This window comes from Miscanthus floridulus, chromosome 11, assembly GCF_019320115.1.
Source record: "Miscanthus floridulus cultivar M001 chromosome 11, ASM1932011v1, whole genome shotgun sequence".
Classification (NCBI taxonomy): Eukaryota; Viridiplantae; Streptophyta; class Magnoliopsida; order Poales; family Poaceae; genus Miscanthus; species Miscanthus floridulus.
The window spans coordinates 47,747,665-47,768,533 of NC_089590.1; the positions used below are offsets into that span (position 1 = coordinate 47,747,665).

General features: G+C 43.3%; 1 pseudogene; it reads right to left on the reverse strand.

Moving 5' to 3' along the window:
* Positions 1 to 730: 730 nt before the first annotated feature.
* LOC136490611 (protein Rf1, mitochondrial-like) lies at positions 731 to 6,956 on the reverse strand (annotated as a pseudogene).
* Positions 6,957 to 20,869: the final 13,913 nt, after the last annotated feature.

Consider the following 20,869-nt stretch of genomic DNA (forward strand, 5'->3'; position numbering starts at 1 on the left):
TCAAGCAGGTTCGCAAAAAGTGGTTGTATGAGCCTTGTGAACGTTATTAGAGTGTGAAACTCCTTTTGTAGTTAATAAGCACGATTTGTTCCTCTTTTGTGAGGAAGGGTTCGGAAATTATTTCCATGCATTATCAAAAACACTATAGTATGTATTGGCAAAAAAAACTATATTATGAATTATATAACCTTCTCTTTGTGCGAATATATATGACATCCCTGGCTCGCTGTCATATATATAATTAGCATAGGAGTAAACACATGTCCTTGCCTTCAGCTTGCTTGTACGCATGTTGCTTGTAACAACCCAGGTCTAGAAGGACGGACCTGGTGCAAACGGTAGAGTCTTACCACCCGTGACCGGAAGATCCTGGGTTCGAGTCACGGTCTCCCCACATTGCACAGACGAGGATAAGACTTATCACTAACACCTTTCCCCAGACCTCGCACAGAGCGAGAGCTCTCTGCACCAGGTACGCCCTTTTTTTTAACGACCTAGGTCTGCCAAGTCCCACCACTGTAGCAGAAAAAGTGACATGTGTGCAGTTGAAGTCGGTAGAGCGGCTCCTATACCATTTTGAGACAAATAAAGGAAAATAGTTTCTACTACTGTTCTAAGTTATTTTTTTCTTAAATTTGATTGAATTTACAGAATAAAAACACTAATACTAATGATAAGAAATTAGTATCATCAGAAGAAAATATATTTTATACTATATTTATTTGATACCATAGACATAGGTATGATATTAAAACTAATCAAATTTAAAACAGTTAACTTAAACAACTCTAAAAGCTAATCTATTTTATGACGGAGCCGGTACTATGGAGTACAAGTGTACAACCAGGCTAACAGCCAACAACAGAGTTCCATTCCAACGAGGCAGGGACCCATTTACCGAAGCAGACAAACAGCCTTTTTTCGATTACACAAGTCAACCTCATCAAACGATGGACTCCAAACTGAATTCCGTTGCACACCTGGCTCTGTTTTCAGTCTTGTGTATGTATGTACATGTTCATCTCCCTCGTCTCGCCCACATACTAGCTAGTTACCTCTATATGCATGCAGCATGCTTTCATTGCTTGTACTGCTGGGGAACCGCAAGGAAAGGCTTGAAGGTAAGCACGAGCCCGATGACCTCTGTCAGATTCAGGAGAAGGAACACCATCTGGTCGCCTGCATGTACATATATATGAAAACAAAATGTAGGGATTAATCGAAAGCCCCTTTTAACCTTTCATTCAAATCCGCATCCTCTATGGTTTTATTGCAGTAACTACTTGTAAGATTACACTGTAACGATTAGGATGGTAGTGCTGCAAAACTTCATAAATATAAGGTTTACCTGAAAAGAAGGCGGCATGCTGACACTTCTGTGCCCATGAGAACCTATAACCAGAGGCATTTCATCAGTGAGTTTCTTGTTTGAAAAATATGTACATGCACATACTCTAAGCTTGTCCTGGCTGGCTGGCCCATGCTTTCATGCTTATCACACGATGTGATAAACTAAACTAGCAACATTTTAAAGACCACGATGAACATCATACGAATAACAGGACGGTCAGGCAGCACTGCTAGCTTTTGTACATACAAGATGCCTGCTCCAGCTGGAGCGAAAGCCTTGGGCAGAGACATTGCCATTGTAGCTATTCCGTTTGCAGCGCCCCTTCGTTCTTGTGGCTGCAAATAGCATCCGATTCAAATGTTAGGTTTATTTTACATATTGACATCAACACTGATAACAATTATTGATCAGTTCTTGGTAGGGAGTCGGATGATAATCGATAGAACTGGCATAAGGTGGTCATGTACCACAGAATTGTTTTTGCAGAAGTGAAGTGTCGGTACTCTAGTGATCTGATCAACATACTCAAGCATTAGTATCCCAAAGCAGGCAAAGCTGAACGTTTGAATGAAGCACAAAGGCACAAACCAAAACACATGTCTTGAATTTCTAATTCTATACAGAAGTGTATGTATGTAACCATTTAGTGGTGATGTGTTTTATGGGTTGAATCTCAGAGTTTACTCATAATGAACTACCTACTGCAAAAACGCTTTTGATCGCGGCACATCAAGTCTTATTCGTGACAAGCATGTCATGAAGGGATAAGCAGCAATTATTGGTATAGATAGTGCCTGCCATGCTTATGGTCAATTGATAGAATTACAAACAATTTTAACAGCAAAATAGGGAACAATGAGTAATGGACACACTGCAAAATGTCAAACAATAACAATGGTCACTGTAATAACTCACCGACGAAACTCAGGTTGAATTGATTAGACCAAGGACTTTATCGATCCAACAGTAAGCAAAGATTTGATATACTAGAAGACTGGCATCTACAGTTGAACAGAGCATAAGTATTGGCAATCCAGAAATTGCATCCTACAGTGCACAGACTTTATAACCATAAAACACAAGCAACTGATCAAGTGGATGCCTTGGATTTTTTTAAAGTTAATTGGGAAAGTAATTGGTTGGAGTGGAATTACCTGCGACTGTAAGAACTTGGCCCACATCTTTAGACGCAAAGCTAAGCCCACCATATTTTCTGTAACTCACGGTCCATACAGAAAATATCTGATGTTGAATTGCAACATTATCTAACTTTTAGAGCAATTCATTTCAATGTAGAAGCTGTTGGAGTCGGCAGGTGGTACCTCAACGTATGCGGTGTCATGAAGGGAGAAGACACATTATGTTAACATCGATGGCCAATTTTTGAGTAAGCTCTTCTTAGGTGGCTCTGTACTTTCTTGAGTTGTAGTACCTTCTACCCTTTCAACTGCTCTCTCAATGCCTTTGTGCTTATGTAGGATCTCCTGTTTGGTTTAGTTGCTGATGAAGTAGAAATAAGTCGACATCAAAGTGCAAAGTTATCTAACAGAATTTTCTGTAATTTAATAAGGTAGGATATGATATTCACATGGACTTGGCTATTTTAGTGCGCCAACAAGACATATTTATGCGCAAAAAAAATAATAAAATGCATAAAGAACCCCTTCATGAAAACATTATTAATACAACAATAAATTTGAAAACATACACTGATATATAGAGCAGGTTATACTTGCCGGCATACACAGCTTATGAAAACCAAGGTAGCGAAAAATGGTATACACAGACATGGCAATAAATATGGGAACCTGCATGGTATTGGAACAAGAAGATAAAATGAAAAAAAAAATAGGGTTGTTCCAACTTAGTGTTAAAAGAATTTAATTTTGATCCAAAGGAATGCTACCTTCCAAACACTGATTTCTCATGAAACAGATGTGGAAAATTGTTTGACAGGCTGGTAATAAGGAAGGAAGACAGAGCAGGTGAAAAGTAAGTAAACCAAATGGTTGATAAACAATGATCTTTGTCAGTCATACCTGTGCTAGATAGCCCCAATTGCCAGGCCAATTATAACACCCATTCCCCATGCTGTGCTGACCTCAATTAAATTAGATGAAATGGATCAAAAGGAGCCTATTGTAGTCAACAATTATGTTATATGCAGTAAGTGTTATTATGAGCTTATGTGTAGAGTTGGAGCTTACAACTGATATACCCAAAGCTTGTTGGTCAGGTCGACAAACTTCAATGGAGTAGGCCTGTTGCAGAAAGCAATAATTACATTACATTATTGACTAGACTTTTGCTCGAATCAGGGCACAGCAAACTGACAGTGACATATTTCCTTTCTCTTCTTAGGAATTGCCACTTTTAACATAACAGAGTACCTTTACTGGTGCAAGGAATCTGTTCAGAGCACCCAGAAGAAACCTTGTAGCAAATACTTCACACTCAGTCCAAACAAAGTGTTGAACACAATGCTGAAACATAGGTTTGGAAATGGATTAGCAATAAATAATTATATATATAATAAATAAAAGGAACAAAATACTACTACTAATATTTAACTTCGATTAATTATGGATATCTTACAAACTAAGCAACTTAATGAAGAAACTTATGTGCTCCCAACAGTTTGAAAATTGATTCCCACTGTAAAGATAACTAGCGCTGAAGACAACTTTATACGAGATTAACGGGATGCTGGCATGCACTGACAGTACAAAACTTCCCTAGAGAATTTCATCAAACAAATGTGACAACACAACATGGCTAGCAAATTAGAGCATGAGGTAGACGTTACCACTCAGCTGAGGATTTATTTTGTCTGTCATAATGCTCATTTGTTGACCTCCTCAAGAAAATGGTACTTTTCAGGTAGGGACTTTGCAAGGTTCTTATATTCCTTCCTCAAGAAAAGTGATATTAGCAAGGAAGTAGTGGAAGCCTCAAGTGAGAAGTTCATTTCATCAATTTTGGAGAGGTAAGCCCCAGCCCTCATTATCTCACCTCCACCCTGCAGCCTCCTAACTATACCATTTAGCATGTATGAGTTTGGAGTGCATCCACTCTTTTCCATTGCTAAAAACAAATTGTCAAACTCATCTAGCAGCCCTTCTTGTATGAGATTTTCCATCATTAAGCGATAGGTCACCACATCCAGAACTAAACCATGGGCAGGGATAGCGGCGAACAAATCCATGGCATCTTTCTTTCTGCCACTTTTAAGCAAACAACCAATCATAATATTGAAAGTAACAATGTCAGGACGAATATCCTTAGAACACAGACTCTGGAACATTTCAAATGCTTCATCAACACAATTATTTTTGCAAAGCCCATTTAGAATTATGTTGTATGTGTAAATGCCCCACTGTTTCCCAGTTTTAATCATATTTTGGTAGAGTTCCTTTGCTTCAGAAAATCTCCGAGTCTGAAATAAACCATGCAGTATAGTACTTTAAGTCACAGCTCCAGGCGTAACTTGCTTCCTCAACATTTCTCGGAAAAGACAATATGCATTGTCTATCCTACCAGTTTTACAGTAGCCGCGAAGCAATGCGTCATAGCACAAAATGTTCGGTTTCAAGCCAACTGAGACCATACTATCAAGTAACTTTGCTGCTTCATCAGTTCTACCAGCTAAGCAGTGGCCACCTATTAATGTAGTATATGAGATATCGTTAGGCCTCACGCCTACATGTTCCATCAAGTCAATCACACTCTGGGCTTCCATGACCCGTCCTTCTTTGCATAAGTTAGACATTATGGTGTTGAAGGACACGATGTCAGGACGGATTTCTTGATCCAACATTTCAAAAAATAATTCCTCAGCCTTCTCCCATCTGTCAACAGTGCAGAGCCCATAAATCAGGGAGTTAAAAACAACAATGTTAGGAGTCACCCCTTCATCGATCATCTGGTTGAATTTAAGCACAGCATCATCCACTCTTCCCATCTTACAAAGTGCATCTATTAATGTTCCATAAGTGACTACATTAGGACTCAATCCTTGCTGCCTCATTTTGCTAAGTATATGCATCGCCTCATCTATCATTGTCTTTTTAGCATATGCACAGAACACAGTGTTGAAGATGTAATGATCAGGTGAAATACCATTTGCTACCATCAAATCTAGGAAATCAGGCAAATCAGCAAGGGCTCCTTCAGCAGCATACCCGTGAAGAAGAATGCCGTAGATAGTTACATTAGGTTTTATGCCCTTCCTAATCATAGAATCAAAAATCTTCCTGGCTTCTGTGCATTTTCCATTCTTGCATAGATAGTCCAGCAGCAAACCATAAGTAACAACATTTGGGTGAAGACCATGTGCGTACATTTCTTCAAGCCTTTGAACCACTTCTTTCCACTGTCCTGTAGAGAGGTATCCATGGATCAGACAGGTATATGTCTGGATGTCTGGCTTAACACCTTTATCAATCATTTGCTGAAGGACACCCTCAGCCCAGTCAACTGCATGAGCTTTGCACAGGCCATCAATGACCGTGTTGTACGTCACAACATTTGGGTGAAGACCACGTGCGTACATTTCTTCGAGCCTTTGAACCACTTCTTTCCACTGTCCTATAGAGAGGTATCCATGGATCAGACAGTTATATGTCTGGATGTCTGGCTTAACACCTTTATCAATCATCTGCTGAAGGACACCCTCAGCCCTGTCAACTGCATGAGCTTTGCACATGCCATCAATGACCGTGTTGTATGTCACAACATCTGGTGTGCATCTTCGATCTCCATCATCAGCCATCGTGTGCAGCAGATCAAGTGCCTCCTCAACTCTCTTTTCATTGCAGAAACCCTTGAGAAGCGTGTTGCAGGAAACTACGTCCGGCCTGCAGCCAAACTCAGGCATTCTTCGGAGCAATATGTCCATGGCCTCGCCCACCCTCTTCACATCACAGAGGCCCTTGAGCAGTTGATTGATGACTACATCATCCACCCTCCATCCCGTCTTAATGATGAGGCCAAAGACAGAGAAGCCATGCTCCAGGCGACCCATGCGACAGAAACAACCAATGAGGATGCTGTATGTGGACAGGTCTGGACGCACCTTGTTGCAGCAAGCATGGGCCATCCTGTTGAAGAGGGAGACAGCGAGCTCGGAGGCTGAAGGGCATTGGGCGCGAGAGACGACGTTAAGCAGGCTGTTGAAAGCACGAACCGAGGTGGGCCTGGCGTTGGGCAGCAATTCCTCGAACAGCTTGAGCGCGTCCTCGAGGCCGAGGCTCCCCGACCTTGCTTGTCCCGCGATGACGCGCTCCAGCTCCAAGCACCGGTCGCGGGTTGCGCTCGCACGGCGGGACATGCCAACGGAGGGCGCGCGCGCAGCTACTGGACCGGCGCGGAGAGGCACGGACGGCGCGGGCGCACGGCGTGCCGGCGTCCGTCCCCGGGATCGATGAAGCAGAACAGCTTACGTAAGGTGGGCGGAGCCGCGAGTGCTGGAGGACGTGACTGTATAGCGTAGAGCTGGAACACGGCGTCGGCGGCGGTGGCGACGCCGTGGGGGCGCGCGGGTTGGGCGCCGGGCGCCGGCGACGTGGAGTATGTGTCTCAGATCTGAAAACGGTGGGCGCGCAATTGCTCTGCCTGTGTCTTGTAGTGTTTCTTTTTTTTCTTTTTCCTTTTTTTTCATCACATCTACATGACACGTGAGCAATGGTAATCGATTAAAAAAAGACTTTTTTGAGAAGTTGGAAAGTTAGATATTTGCGTAAAAAGCAAACATTTTCTAAAAAAAAATCGTTTCTTAAAAATAAACTTATTTATAGCTTTTGCCATAGATGTTTTTTTCCTCAGCTTCTCATTAAACTCAAACAAACGATTTTCAAAATTTGATCTTATTAGTTGCTACAAATTTGTCATCCTCGAGTTAAGTTGAAATTCTTGTGCTTAATTTCTCTTTTTTTTTAAAACTTTTTTGTATCTTGTTAAAAAATTTAGATCATAGACTGCACTCTTAAATACGACGAAATAAACCATTATTTAAGCATATATAGTAATAATTCTTCTTCATGTAGTATATGTTGGTAATTTAGATGTGGATTTGAGAGGATATTTTTTAATAATGACATGTCATAAATTTTTTTCTTGAAAACGCGGAGAGCTGCGATTCAGTATATTAAGAAGAAAATACGAGACAAGAACCCAAATACAACACCCGTGTTTTTGCATTATATTAAAAATCACTAAAAATTAAATTTTTTAAAACTTTATAACAAATTAAAACTTGGTTAATTTACTTCCTGCAAAACCACCTTTTAAATAAAATGTTTTCCAAAATCCTTGCATTAAAACTCACCATATGCATTAGGTTAGAATATTGGAATGACATGAATGTTTGCGTGATTGCTTGAATGCCTGAATGTTTGCTTGATGCTTGAATTGTTTGCTCTCATGAGTGGGTGCCTAGAATTTATTTTGGCACTAAATAATAATCTCCATGACTACTCCCCTTTAACATCCCCCGCCAATTGCATTCCTTGATCTTCCTTGAATTACCCCAACCACCCATCCACCAAATTGCATTGCTTTTCCATTTAAATTCATCACAAATATACCCTAGTTTGTTTTTTTGGAAATTAAGAAAGCAATTTGGAAGTGGGAAAGGATTTCTGGGCTCAAACCATCCCCTCTCCTCCTTAGGCCCGCAACGCGGCCTGTGACCTCCCCTTCTCTTCGCGGACCTAGCCCAACCCCCGCACGCCATGGCCCGCACTCCCTCCTCCCCTTCTTTCCCTCTCCCCCTCCTCTTGGGCCACCCCAGCCGCTTGGGCCAACCCCGCGCGCACCTCCCTCCCCCTCCCGCCATGGGCCAGCACCGCCCGACCAGCCCAGCAGCAAGCAGCAGCCCGCCTCCTCCTTCTTCCCTTCTCTTCCCTCACTTACATGCGGGGCCCATGCGTCAACTCCGTCTTCCTCAGAAGCTCGACGATGGGAATACCGTGTCCTTCCCCGTACTCCGCGCCCACCACATTCGAGCACGGGGAGCACAGCTGTCGGAGATATTTTCCCCCACAACCGCCCATCTCCATAGTCGTCTTCCCGCCATCCTTATCCCCTCCCCGCGAATTCCGTCAACAGCTCACCTTCACCTCGCTTGCCACCACGAGCATGTGGGCTTACTCGCCGAAGACATTTTTGCCCAGAACCGACCTACTCCGGCTATATATAGCCGGGCATGGCCGGCGCCAAGCCTTGCCCTCGAGCTCAGGCACCAGCCCTCCTCCTTCCTTCCGCCCGAGCTTAGTCGCTTCCGCCTCACCCCTGCTCCTCCCATTCCCCTGCTCTGCTCGCTCCTTCTCTCTTGCTGTTGCCTTGCCTCATCCTCCTCCTTCTCCTTCTTCCTGCTCTTCACCGCCCACACGCCGAACGCCGCCTAGCTACCTCGGTCGGCCGCGCCAGAGCTTTGGCCAGCTCCACGCCTAGGATGCCAACGTCGCTCGGTGATCGGCCGGCTCACCACCACCAGAGCCACCCACCACCCCTTGCTCCACCCTCACCTGTCCACGCTGCTGTCGTGATCGCCACCAGTGCCTCCCCACCGCCCCGCTCCACTCTCTCCCTCCTCCTATTTCTCTTCCCACTCGCCCCGCCTCCATGTCCCGCCGCGCTCGATCAAAGTGAAGAAGTCGGCCCAAGGGCATCTGATGCCTCTCGCGAGCCAGTGGCAATGCGCCACCTCCCCTCGCGGGTCCCGCATGTCAGCCACAGCAAACCATCTCCCTCCCTCCTTTCTTCTGTGGGCACGGTCTACGTAGACCAAAGGGAGGACGAGACCTAGTCCACCAATCGGTGCACCGCACAGTGTGGACCAGCGCTAATTAGCCCTAACGGGTGACGGGACCCACGCGTCAGCCCGACAGAAATTGCTTTGTGCGCCCGGGAAGTGTAAACAGGAAATTACAAAACCCGTTTCCATGCATGGAAAAATTCTTAGAAAATTCCTAAATAAACTAGGTACACCCCAGATCCTACCCAAGCATTTATATCCCATTTCCATTATCCCAATTTCTAGAATTAATTCCCAAGCTTATACTCCACATATTCCCTTCATATTAAATCCTTGATAAATCATATCATTTCCATCCTAACTCCAAATCATTTGATTCTTCCACCAAAATTCTTCTAAAATCAAGCTCTACTCATTCATAACCTTGTTCCATTATTTGGTGCCAATGTAAATTCTAGTTTGATTGCTTTCATTTCCTATATTTAATTTAAATATGAATTGTAGCAGTAGACCACCACTGAAGTAGTAGTTAACCCCATATATTCGCGTATGTGTATATACCATGACACATACTCGAATATATTCGTACCCCATCACCTAAAATAGTAGACACCCATATATATATACATACATGGATATGCCCGATACCCGGGTATACGCTTATGTATGGCTAACTTTATCTTCTGCCATTTCCCTAACCTAGCTAACCCAAGGCACATACATATGCATGTGCATATGTGCCACTAACCCCAGTGGACCGGTAGAAGCCAGACGAGTCATCTATGATGACTTGGTCAAACTTTCTCTTTCAGGTTCACATAATAGTGAATCCTAATAATAATGTGGTCTGGTTTTCCATCAGACCAACCACCCGCCTTAACCTGACCAGTCTTACCATATGGATAGAATACCTCTATCCAAACCTTACTGTAGATTGACATAATAGTGATAACCTTAGTTAATAACCCATCACCTAATAGGACCAACCCATCTAGGATCGTTACCTGCACGTTGGTTGCCTATGCTTGTTTTACACGCCTTGCTTGTTATTTTCCTTGTTTGTGTTTCTTGCCTAGCGATGCTAGACCGTGTAGGATAGAAGACATGGAGAGAACCTAATGGAACCCGATGGAGTCCAGAAGACAGAAACAGGAGACATAGGAATTGGACAAGGATATAATCATTAGCGAATAGAGGCAAGTCCTAACATCCACCTATTCCTTCCCCCCTACATTACATGCCACTACTTAATCACCTCCCCTTCCACCACCACCACATTTTGCTAGCCTCCACCATAAACCCTCCACCCTCCATCTCCACCAAATAATAAACTTAACTTATATTACTAAATTCTCTTTTATGAATTATTGGAATTATAATGGGTCATGAGCTCGACTATGTTAATGTGATCAATAATGATAAGGTAATGGTTACCTTGATATGAGATGAGCTCTATGAACCTGAGGTTAATAACTATGGAACTTAAACTGGTAAAACTGGACTAAACCCTGATAGGGGGTGAGTGGGGGATACTTTATGTGGGGATAGATTACCTTGGCAGGAACGCCTGGTGAGGGTTCCTGTGGGAGATACTTGCCTCGATCACATAAGGACCGGTTCATAGTCCCTCTCACCTAGTGAGATATTTCATACAGCCACATGTCTGATATGGGCAAACTTGATCTCACACCCTGTTAGATTGAAGTATAATTTCTACTAGGAGGACGGTGTTGGTAGTAGAATATCAGGAGCAGACATGGATGCTATGTGATCTTCCATGATCCGGTTGGCGTGGTTGCTATGTGATCTTCCATGTTAAGCCCTTGAGTTTTTTGCCACGTTCGAGCCCATGATTATTATTGTTTATTTTGATGATTTGGTATCATCGGCACTATTATGTTGGGATGATGTTGTATCGTTCGAGATTATATGATGGGATGATGTGGTATCATCCGAGATTATGAGATGGGACGATTTGGTATCCTCTTGAGTTTAGTGTGTTTTCCAACCCCTAAGAAGCCACGGTAGAGTTATATGGAAATCTAGGGTAGCACCCAAGCGGGTACGGGATCTCGTTAGGCCCGTTCTTGCCACCATGCATGGTTTGGAGTTGTGTCTATCATATGGGGAAATTTGTGCACCTCTACAGAGTTTATTGAATCTATTCAAATAGCCACGTCCTTAGAATGAGCAAATGTTGGGATGAGATACTATGATTAGACTTCTATAATTGTGATAATCTAGTAAGATGTATTTTACTAATTTGGTAAACTATAATTAAACTAAAAACTGGTGAGAATGGTAATACTCCGCCAGGATCCAACCTATAATTGCTTCAACCTACCACTTTCACCTCAACCATCATAACCCCCTCTACTTATAGCCTTCCCCTTCCACCTCTCCTCCAAACCCAAAGTTTAGGGCTTGCTGAATATTTTATGTACTCAACCCCTCCATTTTATGTTTTTAGAGTAAAGCTACAGGAGCACATACCCGGATGAAACTATTGGAGCTACGTAAGGATAGGACAATAGGAGAACATATGAGTAAGGAGCTATCAAGGACTATAAAAGGATAGGACACCCGGAGTATACTCAAAGATGAAGCCGTATGACTACCCAAAGGAGCTACGCTAGGAATACGATGTTGGGACATAGGAATGCACTTAAGGAATAAGTCTAGGGTTACGTCCGCACTTCAAGTTGCATGTAGGAATGGAGCCACGATGGCATAGGATCGTTGCCTTAGAACTCTGATGTATAATATAAGGCCAATGGCCCAAGCTATGTAAACCCGAACCATGTAATATGTTTTCCCATTAGCAATAAAAGTATGATTTTTTATATGAATCTTGTTCGAATTGTGCGTATCAGCTACTGATCCAGGGACTGATACATGATGCACAGAGGACCCTAAAGTAGGGGCCCACCACCAAACACCCACGCACACTCTACACACACTAAACTAGAGTTTTAGATTACATTTTTTCCTGATAAATATAAAAAGCAACCACAAAACCAACAAATAGGCCACTCTAAGGCAAAAGTGCTGAGGTAGTCAAGGAAGAGATGCTTCGTGCGCCTGCTATCTCCTAAAGACACCATTCCTCGCTGCTAACATTAAGAGACCTTGCAATGCTAGGGTCAGCTCCGTCAAAAACACACGAATTACGATGAGTCCAAAGAACCCAAGCACCTAGAACAACTAGAGAATTGAGACCTTTCTTTTACTGTTCTAGAGCAGCATGCCACAATTTGTCCCACCAATCATCGAACACCATATCAGTTGCCTTAGGAGCGAATTGCTGCAGCCCAAAATGATATAGCAGGGAATATCAGTATTGCCTTGCAAAGGGACATGATACTAGAAGATGGTTAATTGTCTCTTGCTCCTAATCGCATAAAGGACAACATTCTAGACAGGGCAGACCTCGATGGGCAAGACGATCAGCCGTCCAACACCTGCCATGTTCGACTAACCATAAGAAGAACTTGCATTTTTGGGGGGCCTAGGTCTTCCAAATCCGTTCCCAAGGTCTAAATAGAATTGATCCTTAAAAGAGATGTTCCTGAGGGGATAAACACCATATATGAAGGTCCTCTATTTCAAGTTGTAAAGAGAACTCCATGAGAAGGTCCCAAAGATCAAGATACTCTACTTGTTCTCCAATCGATAAAGCTCCTCTTACATCTGAAATCTAGAGGTGTTCAGTGAGAGCTTCTGCTACCGTACGTTTCTTGATAGTTTTCTTAGCCACCAAATAATGCAAACTGTGGTAGAACCGTCTGAAATAGCATGCTTCCGGAGGCGCTCGTCTTCCACCAGCCACTAAGCACCCCAAAAGATGGCTATATCGGACGACTCCATCAAGCACACCCCAAGGGAGAACTTGAATAATTCATGTTTTTCCTCTAGGATCCAATAATGAGAACGAGTTTACAATACTTAGTCTATTTCATACAACTCATTCTCTACATGCATGCAATGATGATGCAACACTCAATATTAAGGCAACAACAGTTCTTAAAATAAGAATACATCTACTAAGCCACTAAGCTAGCTCTAATGACTAAGATACCGAGCTAATCATCATTCCCATCAAACCAGTATGGTTTCACCTACAAGTGCTACTTAGCAACTAAAATATATTCTTACTCTTATTAACGATTTCCTATATACTACAACAAGGAGTACTTAGCTACCATATTTCTCAACCTATTCTAAGGCTACAAAAATTACAGTGAGCACATAATAATATAATGAATCTACTATAAAAATTTCATGGTCAAAGCTATTACCAATTTGCCATAAAAATTCCTACAAATACTAATCTAAATAATATTAAACACTCGCAAATGATTTAATAGCCGCTGGTATCAACAAATATATATATATATATATATAAACTAAATACACTAACAAATAGAGCATAATTTTAGGAATCTAACAAAATTGGTTTCACAATTTTTGGACATCTACCGAATTTACTATAATTTTCCAAAGATCAACTCAAAACTAATTTAGATAAAACATTTGCTAATTTGCTGGAAAATGGAAAACCACTTCTCGCGTGGTGCATCCGTGTGGCCCAGCGCATGTGCAAGCACGGCCCGTAGGCGTGGCCCGTGGCGGGGAAGCCCGCGCGCGCTAGTACTCTTGCGAAAACACCCTTGAGCTACCGGCAAATCAATCCGCACTCTACACGAGTATTCCTAGAGAGAGAAACTTTGCAACAAGGCCCTTTCACTCTTCCCTCTTTGCATCGGCCAGGTCCCCCGATCATCCCCGCGAGCACCGGTGCGGCGGCGGTGGAATTGGCGCGCCCGCCGGCCACCCAAGACCTTCCTTGCCCAAAATAAGAGGCCGACGCTCACCTAGGGATTGACGTGAGTTGCCGGGCGAAGGTAGAATGGGCGGGGATGTGTCTAGGTGCTCCCTCCGCGGTGGCGGACACCCTGCGGTGCCAGTGATCGATTAGGTGACCGCCCCACTGGCACACTCGTGGGTGGGACCCACTGGCACTGCTCGGTTGGCCTTAGCGGCAAGCGATCGGCCGAACATGCGTCTGCGCCTACGACCAAACTACGTGACACATAGCCAGACCACGTGCGTGGGCGGGGAGGGTAGGTGGGAGTAGCCTGCGCAGCCGCAGCGCCATTAAGGCGAGGCGACGGTGCGAGCGTGGCTATGGCACCCCATGTGCACGCGGTGGCAAGCGGTAGTAGCAACACGGCCTGGCACCAGTAGCGACAACAAAAAACTATGTAGCCATGTGGAGACGTGACGATGGGACAGCGGGGCCAGTGAAGGGCGGTGTGTGCTGCAACGGTGACGCGACGACAGCGGCACCAGTGGCCAGTAGAGCAGGGCAGCGCAACAGGGCGGCGTGTGCAGCCACAGTGGCACCGGCAGCGGCGCCAGTAGCAGTGTGCAGCGCGCCAGGCGCGCGGTGACCACGCACACTCGGCTAACCGGCCCAAAATGCACTGTGCACGCTTTTTAAAGCGTGAACCATGACCAATCTAGCTCGGTTATGACCCAACCAACTCAGCCAAGCTGAAGATGGTACCTAGGGCTACTAAATGGAGCAACATACTTGGACCAAGGTAGACTAGAAAAGAAAATATGAGCCTACCAAGTGGATGTTATCAACCGGCGCCCAAACAACATTTTCTAGCTTTTGTAGCAATTAATTGATGATCAAAGCACATACTAACTAAACCAACCCCTATACCATTGACAAGTACTTACTTGGATACAACCCACCAAGCAAAAATATAGCACAAGCCTTTAGCTAATTTTTTTAGAATTAATTCACTAATATAGCATTGTCACACCGCTTTCAACTTTGAAAATTTGCTAAGTCTTGGGCTGAATTTTTGTCCAAGTTCCATTTCTAAGCTATTACAAATACTATCTAACAATAATACTTTTCAACAACAAGTATTTTATTGCCATCTACAAAGTTTGTACTTTCAACTTTCTTTAAGTGTCACATACATGTTTCATAGCATTTTTGCTTAATAAAAATTGGTTTTCAACCTTAAGTGACATAACATGACTATTGAATTAACTTTCGTTTCGCATTCTAGTTGATCATTTCGAGTTACAGAAATTGATCTACACACTTTATTACATATATTAACACATAAACATGATGCTCATGACATGTTTTAGTAAATCATTTATAGTGTAACACCGAGGGTGTTACAAATCTACCCCCTTAAACAAAATCCCATCCCGAGATTACATGTGCCTAGTGTGGGAAAAGAGATAAGAAATAAATTCTGATTTAAACAATTACCTCGGTGAACTAGAAAGAATGTGAGGATAATGCTTCAAGATATAGCTTTCTTGTTCCCACGTTGGTTCGTCCTCTGAGTGATTTTGCCACTGAACTTTGTAAAACTTCACACTATTTCTAGTCACTCTTTCTTTTTCGTCCAAAATCTTGATAGGATGATCAATATAAGATAAGTCAGGCTAGAGGGGAAGTCCTTCAATTTCCATAGCTTCATCGGGGACCCACAAACATTTTTTTAACTGGGAAATATGGAAGACATTATGCACTGCTCACAAAATATCCAGGAGCTGGAGACGATAAGCAATAGGACCACATCGCTCCAAAACCATATAAGGCCCAACATAATGAGGAGCTAACTTCCCACGGACACCAAATCGATGCACACCTCCCATGGGAGATACCTTGAGATACACATGATCACCAACTTCAAATTGAAAAGACCTTCTTCGCTTATCCGCATAAGTTTTTTGACGACTTTGAGCTGCCTTCAAATGACTCTAAACAATGCTGACTTGCTCTCGAGCTTCTTTGATAAAATTAGGCCCAAAATATCCAGTCTCCCACTTCAACCCAGTTAAGTGGTGTCCTACATTTCTTTCCATACAGAGCTTCAAAGGGTGCCATACAAATATTTTCTTGATAGCTATTGTTGTAAGAAAACTCAGCTAAGCTCAAGCATTCATCTCACTTCTCAGGAAAGAAAATGGCACAAGCTCTCAACATATCCTCAAGTACCTGATTTACCCTTTCTGTCTGACCGTCAGTTTGTGGATGATAAGCTAAACTTCTGAGGAGACTAGTACCAAGACATTGCTGAAGTTGCTCCCAGAAATGAGAGACAAAGATTAACCCTCTATCAGAGATGATAGTAAGAGGAACTCTATGTAGGGTCACAATCCGATCAAAATACAACTTGGCATACTTCTTAGCTGAATATCTGGTATCCACTGGGAGAAAATGAGCGGACTTGGTAAGGCGATCCACAATGACCCAAATAGAGTTATAGCCCTTGGATGTGCGGGGTAAACCCATAATGAAATCCATGGAAATCTCCTCCCATTTCCAAACAGGGATATGCAAGGGCTGTAAAAATCCTGGTGTATGCATATGGTCTGCCTTAACTCTTCCACAAGTGTTGCACTCCATGACGTACTTGGTGATATCCTGCTTCATATTTGACCACCAATACGAGTGGCCCAAATCATGGTACATCTTGTTACTTTCTGGATGGATGAACAACTTGGAATGATGAGCTTCATCCAAAATCTTTCTTTTGAGCTCCTCACTTGATGGAACAACCAATCTATTCTTGAACCTCACTACACCTTGCTCATCATTACTAAAATGTGGACTACGCCCTTTGGCAATTAACTTCATGATATGAGGGATTTCTGAAACATCATGCCTTTGCTCTATAATAATTTGCTTGGGTAAATCCAAGACTAGAGCAATATGGGCTAGTGTCTCAGCATGGTTGAGAGACAAGGGGGCTTCTTTAACTTGATATGACTTCTGGCTCAAAGCATCAGCTACCACATTAGCTTTTCCAGGATGGTAATGAACTTCCAAATTATAGTCCTTGATTAGCTCCAACCATCTCCGTTGTCTCATGTTCAGCTTGGGCTGAGTGAATATATTTGAGGCTCTTGTGATCCATAAAAATGTGTACTTTATTTCCCAACAAATAATGCCTCCAAATTTTTAGAGCATGCACCACAGCAGTCAGCTCTAAATCATGGTGGGATAATTCACCTCATGCTTTTTTAGCTGGCGTGAAGCATAAGCTATCACACACCCATCCTGCATAAGCACGCATCCCAATCCAATCCTTAAGGCATCACAATACACATCAAATGGCCTATCAATTTCTGGTTGGGCAAGAACTGGAGCAGTGGTAAGAAATTTCTTCAGGGCTTGGAAAGCTTCTTCACAAGCCGGACTCCATACAAACTTGACATCCTTTTGGGGCAACTTGGTCATAGGTTGGGCTATTTTGGAGAACTCAGGAATGAAGCGCCGATAATAACCAACAAGACCAAGGAACTGACAAATTTAATGCACTGACTTAGGAGATTTCCAATTTAACACATCCTACACCTTGCTTGGGTCTACAGAGATACATTCAGGTGTCAGAACATGTCCCAAAAACTGCACTCAATCTAACCAAAACTCACACTTGCTGAATTTTGCATACAACTTGTATTCCCTTAATCGAGTCAGTACTGTCCAAAGATGTTGTGCATGCTCTTCATTATTCTTGGAGTATATCAAGATATCATCAATGAACACCACTACAAACTTATTCAACTCCAGCATAAAAACTGAATTCATGAGATACATGAAAAATGTAGGAGCATTGATGAGACCAAAAGACATGACTAGGTATTCATTCAGCCCATACCTAGTAGAGAAAGCTGTCTTTGGTATATCTTATGGCCGGATCTTAATTTGATGATACCCAGAACGAAGATTAATCTTTGAAAATACTTTGGCACTAGCCAACTGCTCGAACAAAGTACCAATACAGGGTAAAGGATACTTGTTCTTAATGGTTACCACATTGATAGGGCGGTAATCCATGCACATCCGCAGAGTACCGTCCTTCTTCACAAAAATAGCTGGACAACCCCATGGTGAAAGGCTAGGATGGATAAATCCCTTCTCCAATAATTCCTCTAACTGCTTCTTTATTTCTGCTAGTTCTTTAGGAGCTATGCGGTAGGGACGCCGTGAGATAGGAGCAGTGCTAGGTTCTAACTCAATGGAAAACTCCACATCTCTATCCGGTGGTAACCTAGGTAGATCTTCAAGAAAGACATCTAGGAACTCACAGACCACAGGAATAGAGGCATGATCAGGAGAAGCTTCAACATGAGCAGCAACTGGTAAGGATGGATCTGAGGGCATAAGAAGAGACATCCTATCATCGAAAGAAGGAAGTCATAACTCAACAACTCTCTACTTAAGGTCCAAGACTACCTCATAAACTCACAACTAGTTCATGCCTAGAATTATATCTATGCCTTGCCCAGGTAGCACCATGAACTGAAGGCGGTAAGTGTGAGTGGCTAGCACTAATCCGACTGTGTCCGTCCGAGTATTAACACACAACTACACACCTGGAGTACTGATTATATTGGCAATAGGTATAGCCATAAGAGATATATTATGCCTCTGTGCAAACCCCATGCTCATGAATAAATATGATGCACTAGAATCAAACAACACATATGCTGGGTGGGAATCAATGGTAAATATACCAGCCATCACCGGTTCATTCTGCAAGATCTCCTCAGCCTTAGTGAAGTTGTCTTGCCCAAAGCGATTATAGGCACCTTCTTCTTGATAATCGTCCGCTTGATCAGATGGGAGTTAGCTGAAGGCTAGGAAGACTACACAAGTTGGTTCTATGGACACTCCCGAGCATAGTGGCCTTCCTTACCACACTTAAAACAAGCACTAGGCTTGTTCCCCTGCCCCTAATGAGGCAGAACCTGCTGTCACTAGGGCTGCTATTGCACCTATTGAGTAGGTGCACGGTACTGAGTGGGAGGTGCCTAATAGGTTTGCTAAGGCTAACAGAACGACTGCCCACCAAAAGACTGATAGGGCACTCGCCTGACAACCTATAACTTCTGAGCCCGGGGTGACTAGAAGATCCAGTGATCACCCACTTGCGCTTCCACTCAGCCTGAGAGTCACACTGAAGTCCCTCCATGGCAATAGCAGCATTCATCATAGCACCAAAAGTCTAGTAGCTCCCTATGTACAGCTCCTTTTACAGACTACAAGAGACACCGCGATAGAAATGGTCCCTCTTCTTCTCATCAGTATCGATGTGGGTCGTAGCATACTATGACAGATGGTTGAACTTGTTCACGTAATCCATCACAGACATGCCCCCTTGCTTTAGGTCCAGGAACTCCATCAACTTCCTATTCAGTACACCAGTAGGAATGTAGTACTCTCTGAAAGCAGCGGTAAACTCCTACCAAGTCATATGGTGATCCACCGGCTACATCGCATTTAATGTGTCCCACCATGCACTGGCAGAACCCAACAGCTGCTGCATTGTAAAGCGCACCTTCTGCTCCTCAGTTATAGTGAGTAGCAGAAACTTTTGATCCAGAATATGAAGCCAATGCTCCGCATCCAGAGGCTCAGCAGTCGGCGTGAACATGGGTGGGTGCATCTTCAAGAAATCCTAGGAAGAATAGGGCTCCTCGGGACAGTGGGCACCACCCTCGTTCCCACCATTGCCTCTGTGTCCCCCTCGGGCAAAGCCACCAATGGCCTAGGCAAGCATCTCCAAGGCACGGGCTGACTCACGCCGAGCAGCCAGCATCTCCACCATCATCTCCGCATGGGTCATCAGAGGTGGTGGTGGCGGATGAGTAGGAGCCAGAAGTGGGGCCTCGTGGCTCTCCTTGTTGCCGTTCTCATTGCCATGACCACTTTCACCTTGGCCTTCGCCAAGACCACGGTCCACACCATCACTGGTACTCCCACGACTAGACCTTAGGTTCATCTATAAACAGATAGGAATAAGGACAACCCTCCAGATTAGGAGCAAGAGACTAAAGAAATGATAAGACGTTTATTAAAGCATTCTTTTAGGTTACCCTATCAATTCACTAATCCAAATTATACATGTGGGAGAAGTTTAGTTTAAGCAAGATTCTCTTTTCATAGTGCATGCATTGACCTATACGTTCACTCAAGCCGGAATATAGCGGCATTCGTAGAATTTTTCGGCACATCGCACACTCACTTTCCGTATGCTAAACAATTCTTACATAGCATAAGTTAGTGTACTTGTAGAAACTTGATTAGATAAAACCAGTGTCACTGTCCTAGATAGACCATATTGCTAGGGCTTATACTTATTTAAATAATTTTATCACATCCTACTTTTCGCAAAACTCTTGTTGGTCAAATTTTAGGTTTTGAAAAGAGTTATAAAACTCGTAGACTCATTATTGACTTTGGTACCACCTGTGGCAGGACCGCCCGAAATAGCATGCTTCCGAAACTAGTTCTCCAATCGATAAAGCTCATCTTACATCCGAAATCCAGAGGTGTTCAGTGAGAGCTTCTGCTACCATATGTTTCTTGATAGTTTTCTTAGCCACCAAATAATGCAAACTATGGCAGAACCGCCCGAAATAGCATGCTTCCAGAGGCGCTCGTCTTCCACCAGACACTAAGCACCCCGAAAGATGGCTACATCGGATGGCTCCGTCAAGCACGCCCCAAGGGAGAACTCGAATAATCCATGTTTTTCCTCTATGGTCCAATAATGAGAATGAGTTTATAATACTTAGTCCATTTCATACAACTAGAGTTCTTAGAAATACATTATTAAAGTACCAAGTTTAGAGTGTGAAATTTAAATAGTGGAATTACAATAAACATCTAACGGTAGAATACAAGGATACATATGTGCCCACCAGAAGAA